General features: G+C 41.0%; 1 long non-coding RNA gene across 1 annotated transcript; it reads right to left on the bottom strand.

The window, feature by feature from the left end:
* Positions 1-604: 604 nt before the first annotated feature.
* Positions 605-1883, bottom strand: LOC124335859. Its single transcript, XR_006916926.1, has 4 exons — positions 1744-1883; positions 1398-1580; positions 956-1330; positions 605-751 (listed from the first exon to the last, which is right to left on the bottom strand). It is a non-coding gene; the product is annotated as an uncharacterized LOC124335859 (long non-coding RNA).
* Between the last annotated feature and the right edge of the window lie 3955 nt (positions 1884-5838).

The raw sequence follows: 5838 nt of genomic DNA, 5'->3' as shown, positions 1-5838 counted from the left end.
TATTAATTTCGGCTATAGCGGTTGCTAAATATAAGTATTAGCGGCTAAAATGAATAAAACAAATCATTTCGATTAAAGGAGATGACGGTAGACACTATTGCTTTCTTAGTCATAATCACCGATGTAATGGGAAAGAGAATGACCAGGATAATGAAGAGATACAGTAGTTACAACAGGATTTTTGGTCCTACAAACCTACAATATGTCCTACAACAGCTGAACCGAAGGACCAGACAACGCACATGTCCTTATTAACACCATCTTCCAGTAGACCGGGTGTGAAAGCAGCTAAGCCTTCCAGGAGAGTCGAACTCAGTTCACTAAATGACACTATTACCTGACTCCGCCTTATCCGACTCAACCACCCAATCTATTATATTAAGTATAAAAAATAGCATATCATTTGGCTTTTACGATAGACGTGGAATCTGGAGTATAATATAATTAAAACTGTAATACAGGTAAATTGCAATTGGTTTCACATTCTCCGATTCGCCCATTCATCTTGACAGAATTCTTGTTGGAAACTAAAATGTTTTCTGGTTTGATTGCAGTGTAATACTCTGGGACCTTGGTGAGGAAATAAACCGGAGCCTCTGTTTGGTATTGGATGGAGCAGAGTAACACTTTGGTTTTTCGGTGTAGTAAACTGTGGCAGCAAACGCGGTTGCGTAATATTCGGCCTTTTCAGTGTAGTACTGGGGGACTTCGGTGTAGTAGCTAGGAGTAGCGTAGGTGGTGGTGTAGTAAACTTGAGTCACAATATTTCGGCTCAACGTAGTACGAAGGAGCAGCCGCTGTGTAGTAGGTATTTGCTGCGTAATAGTGGACCGCCTCAGTTGCAGTTCCGTAGCTTGGGGCAGAGTAGTATTTGTGAGCTTAGGTGTAGTACTCAAATGCCTTGGTGACGTAATAAGCTGGAGTTTCGGTGTAGTAGCTGGGCACAGAGTAGTACTTGGAAGCCTCGGTGTAGTAGGCTGGGACACCATACGTAGTCTTGTAGCAATCCAATACCTGGGTGGTGTAGTACTTGGAAACCGCGGTGTAGTACTTGACCTCTTCGTTGATGTAACTCGGGGCAGAGTTAAACTTCATGGCTTCGGTGTAGTAGCTCGGAGCATCATAAGGTGTGGTGTAATACTCTGGTGCCTTGGCGGTCTAGTAACTGGTAATTGCGTATGCTGTTATTGTGTAGTAAGGCGGCGGCGTTGCGACTTGCGGTTCGGTATCCGCCATACCCAGGAGACATGAGTACACCAGGTCAACCCAGTCGTCAACGGTACAACAGTCAACGGTACAACAACCAACAGCAGCACGACACTATAGTTAACTAGGCGGTAAATAATTGGAACATTAATATTAAATAACTGGAGAACTCCATGTAACAGAATATTTACCCGATTGCGTACTAATAATACGACGAAGAATGCACTTGGTGACAGTGCACTGCAGATGTTCATCCATATTTCGTTGCCAGTATTCTTCTCTCCAGCCAATCGCCCTGATACAACAGCATGGTGGTGATGTTTCATACGATGACGACCCAATTTGCTATCACAAAAGGAGGCAGCATCTCCAGCCTAATACAAAATAAAGTCCAAAACCAATAATTAGAATCTAATTTAACAAGAACTTCATATCTACCAACTACCTAACAGCAACATCAGAGCAGTCAATGTTGGTTAAGTTTTAATCACAAGTATTACAATTAATATGAAATGAAAAATGTTCAAGGATTCTTACCAACCGGACGTTTGGTCGTGCTTCAAGCTCAGCATTGACTCGATAACCACCAAAATTGGAATCTATTTTGAATCCAGAAGCGACAGTCAAATGCGTGTTTACGTCCACACCGACAGCAGCGACGACATGGTCAGTTTAAATCTGCTGAAATAATTTTTAAATCACCTGTGTGTGTGAAAAAGAAAAGAAGAAGTTTAGTGAACGACGAAGAAAAGGGCGATGACCTTCCAAGAGCAAACGTACAGACACACACGCGCGCGCCATTTCGAATTGAGAAACCAAAGACTCTCGGGTGGTCCCTCCTCCTCCTTTCGGCTCCACCCATCTATCCATTAGTATTTTGATAATTCCTGTTGTGCTAATTCCTCACCCGCCCAACTCCCAACAACAAATGCAATAAGAATAGGCTGATGAAAAACCGACTCGCCTGTTTGCTGTTTCTGATCATCTCGAGCCAAAGACGGCCAAAGATGAACAACAAAAACGAAAGTTTCTCGCAGAAATCCACACTCACTTGCGATCGAACGAACGGCGCACACAAGGAAACAAGAGCACGTAGGCCTACTCGATAGATATTGGAAAACATTCAAGGAGTTGTTAAGAACGAGGAGGGCGGGGGTGTAGGAATAAAGGACAGCGGCAATAGTGAAGCGCGCACGAACGGTGAAAATGTTCACGATGGGCTCTATTAGTGACCGACTGATGTACAGCTAAAGAACGACGGGCTTGGGAGCCCAGCCCTGACAAGCAGACATAATAGTCATAGGGACGATAAAAGGAGGGCAAATAAAATAAATGAAATAAAACACGCACACACACCCAAGGGCTCCTTTCTGGATTAAGCGAGAAAAAGAGAAGACGGATAAAACCATGGATCGTGATCCATGGCAAACGTATCGGATCGACCTTGACGTTTAACCGCTCCGCTTTCGGCTTCAATGTAAATGACGTCATCAATTTCAACACGTTCCTTCTGGAGATTTGTAGATGGAACATGGAAGGATCCAACTTGAGCTGCTTTGTTCCTTTAGCTGTCTTATGTCCAATGATTACATGACTGACAGTTTTGCCATATCCTGTAAAACAAATAACTGGTAGTAAAATTTGACATAAATATCAACTAGGTTTCTATCTTTTACCTCCATAGGATTCTCACTTTCAACTGGGGTAAGTTCAATGACTTTCATAAACTTCTTTAGTTTCCTTGATACAAAGGCCAATTTAGCTCTACGAAAGTTTTTTATTAAAACCTCAGTTTTCTTGATTTCAGTGCTGAAGAATTCTGAGCCCACCATAGGACAAAAAGAAACCTGTATGGGAAATGTTAATTTTCAATTTCAATAATTTGTAAACCGTTAAAGAAGGATTGACCTGTTGCCTAAAACTTGGCGAGGGCAGTTTTGCCAGTTCCTGGTGGCCCGGCAAACAACACAGCCCTTTCAGACATACGTTTAGACCTGATCAACGTTCCACCACCAAACCAGCTGCCTGTGAAATGTAGAGCAAACAGTTGTTGTGTACATTTCTCTTAGAAAATTGAAAAATTGTGTGCTGTTACCTCTCTGGCTCGCGTTTGGCCAACAAGGCTGGCAGCAATGTTTATGGCATTTCCAGATTCATCCAAACCGAGACCCTTCACGTGGTTGTGAGCCGAACTTCTTTGAGTTTTGAGACCGTGCTTCTAACTTTTTCAATCTTCATTCGATGTTATTTATAAAAGACTTTCAAATTTACAGAAAAATGTGGACGCCTAGAGGAGAAGACGAGATGAAGTCGCTTCATGGTTTCTATGGTAACATCCGTAACAACCGGCAGTCCCGCCAGATTAAACGCCACCTGGTAGACGTCGATTCAACTGTGTAGTGAAATGACATTGATGACGTCAAATCGTTTCCGCAGATATTTGGTTAATAATTCAAACCTTGCTTGTCTGGCGATGGTGGCGATGGAACTTAACACCCTTTTTCTTTACAATAAACAAGCATAAAGTCTCTGACTGATTTCGACTAGATTGTATGGTCAATTTGTCAGTCCTTCGGCTTGTTGTTTTGAAAACATTGCGACTGGTGACACCATCTACTGGCAGATAAAAATTGGATGCAGTTATGCAAATTTTCATTCACGTTCACTTAACTCTTCGTTTCTCACTCTTTGTTTTTCGCTCTGGACATTATTATTTCAAGTCTTTGTTTGAATATGTTGCTGTTGATCCATTCTTTTTTTATTAGAACTTTCGTGCTAGTTGGTGTTTCAACTCAGCAATTTTGATTTTTATGTAAAACAGGGGTTCAGCTAAAAGAAATTTTGGATTAAAACGACTTTGTAATCCAATATTTACTAAATTTTACCCAACAACCTCGAACACTAACCTGTAAATCGACGGAGGAAGAAAAACGAATGTAACAATTCAAGTATTCAACGTGTTTCATTTGGAACAGTCACAAAATTTCAGATCTCTCGGCGTCGCGCACAGAAAAAGGTACAATAATTAAAAATACAACACGCGATTTCCGAGATCAGAAACAAAGTTTTTGGAGTTGATTACCCTTGGACAAACCGCACAGCGTTTTGTTTCTTTTCTTTGAAGGCGGACCAGTTAGTGACAGAACTTGGCGCTGAGTTTGTGACACGTGACAAAATTAATAGATAACTCAAAAACGACAATACATGCAAGAATTTTGTGTCTGTGGAAGAATGATGAGGGGGCGAACACAATAATTCTCTAAATGAAACCAAATTTAATCAACGTCATCGCCAGATGTTCTTGCTCTTTGTTGTTCTGTATAATATTGGTAATCTTGGATGTAGTCCGGAAGCTTGCGTCTGATGTGTTTTTGAATGTAGCGGCGCTGTGAGAGCAGATCGGGCAAGGAAAGGAAGGAACTACACGGCACTCGTAATGAAGGTGAGCAACTATTGAAAAATAAATTTAAAAAAAAGAATTACCTCTGATCAAAGAAACACTATTCTTGAAAACTAACCGGCGTTTTTCTTCCGTTTGTAACGCCGGCCACATCGAGGACAAGAAAAAGGTCCATCACCACCATCAGTTTCTTCTAATATGACAGGTTCAGCTTCTCCTCCTTCCCCTTCAAAGATCAACCCAGTTGGTAAGATAAAAAAATGTAACGACTTGATAAGATCTGCTCACATTGAGAGGAGTCGGACATGGGTGAGATCGCAATTAGTTTCAGACTCTCCAGCGCCGTTTTCTGAAGCCCAAGTTTCATTACCCGTTTCTAATATTCTCAAGAGGTCTTGGATTGAATCAAATAGTGGTGCCATTGGGCCATCAGGGGATTTATTCACTTTCTTTAATGAACTTAGCAAAATGTCGACAAATTTGAGGGCATTTCGGGTTCATTCTTGTCTTTCAGTACTTTCTAGGGAACTGCACCGGGAAAGAATTGCAGGTAAGCACATATAAATTGCCCAAAAAAGAGAAAACAATATATTCCACTTATTTATTTACGCAGCTTTTCTGATGATCCAGTCAATCACCAGTGGAATGCATTCGCTGTCAAATTGAACCAAACTTGGCAAAACGTGTTGAAGCCAAGGTAGAAAGATGGTCGAATTCATATCCGAAGGTGTACCAAGAGGTGAAGTGTTTCTACCAAGAAGTTGAAGCGTTTCTTCTTCTTCCAAGGCAGGATCAGTGAACATTTCAACACTATGCCGTTGCCACAGGAATAGAGCACTGGTCATTTCTTCCTGAGATTAAATGACGAAGAAATTACACGATATAGTTTTATTAAAAAAACGAAATAAAATACCAAGTTTAAAATCTCTATTAAAGTGTTGAACATATCCTTCAAATCGATAGCATACCAATACTAGATCAAGTTCTGGCCGTAGATTAATTCGAACGTATCAAGCTTCTCTAAAACGTTACACACTTCCAAAATGTACTGTACCCGCTCACATTATTCGTCCTACAAAACAAGTGGGACAACCATTAACCGTACGGAATTATTTTAAAGTTTGGGAATTTGAATATGGTAATTACCTTGTTTTTGTTTAGTCTTTTCCTGGCATATGAGAGCGAACCACGGATTTACTCAACGGCCGTAGGGGCGCATTTCAAACAGCTTT

The sequence above is a fragment of the Daphnia pulicaria genome, chromosome 4, assembly GCF_021234035.1.
Source record: "Daphnia pulicaria isolate SC F1-1A chromosome 4, SC_F0-13Bv2, whole genome shotgun sequence".
Lineage (NCBI taxonomy): Eukaryota > Metazoa > Arthropoda > Branchiopoda > Diplostraca > Daphniidae > Daphnia > Daphnia pulicaria.
Note: the sequence above shows the minus strand (reverse complement) of the source record. Positions and strands in the feature narration are given on the sequence as shown.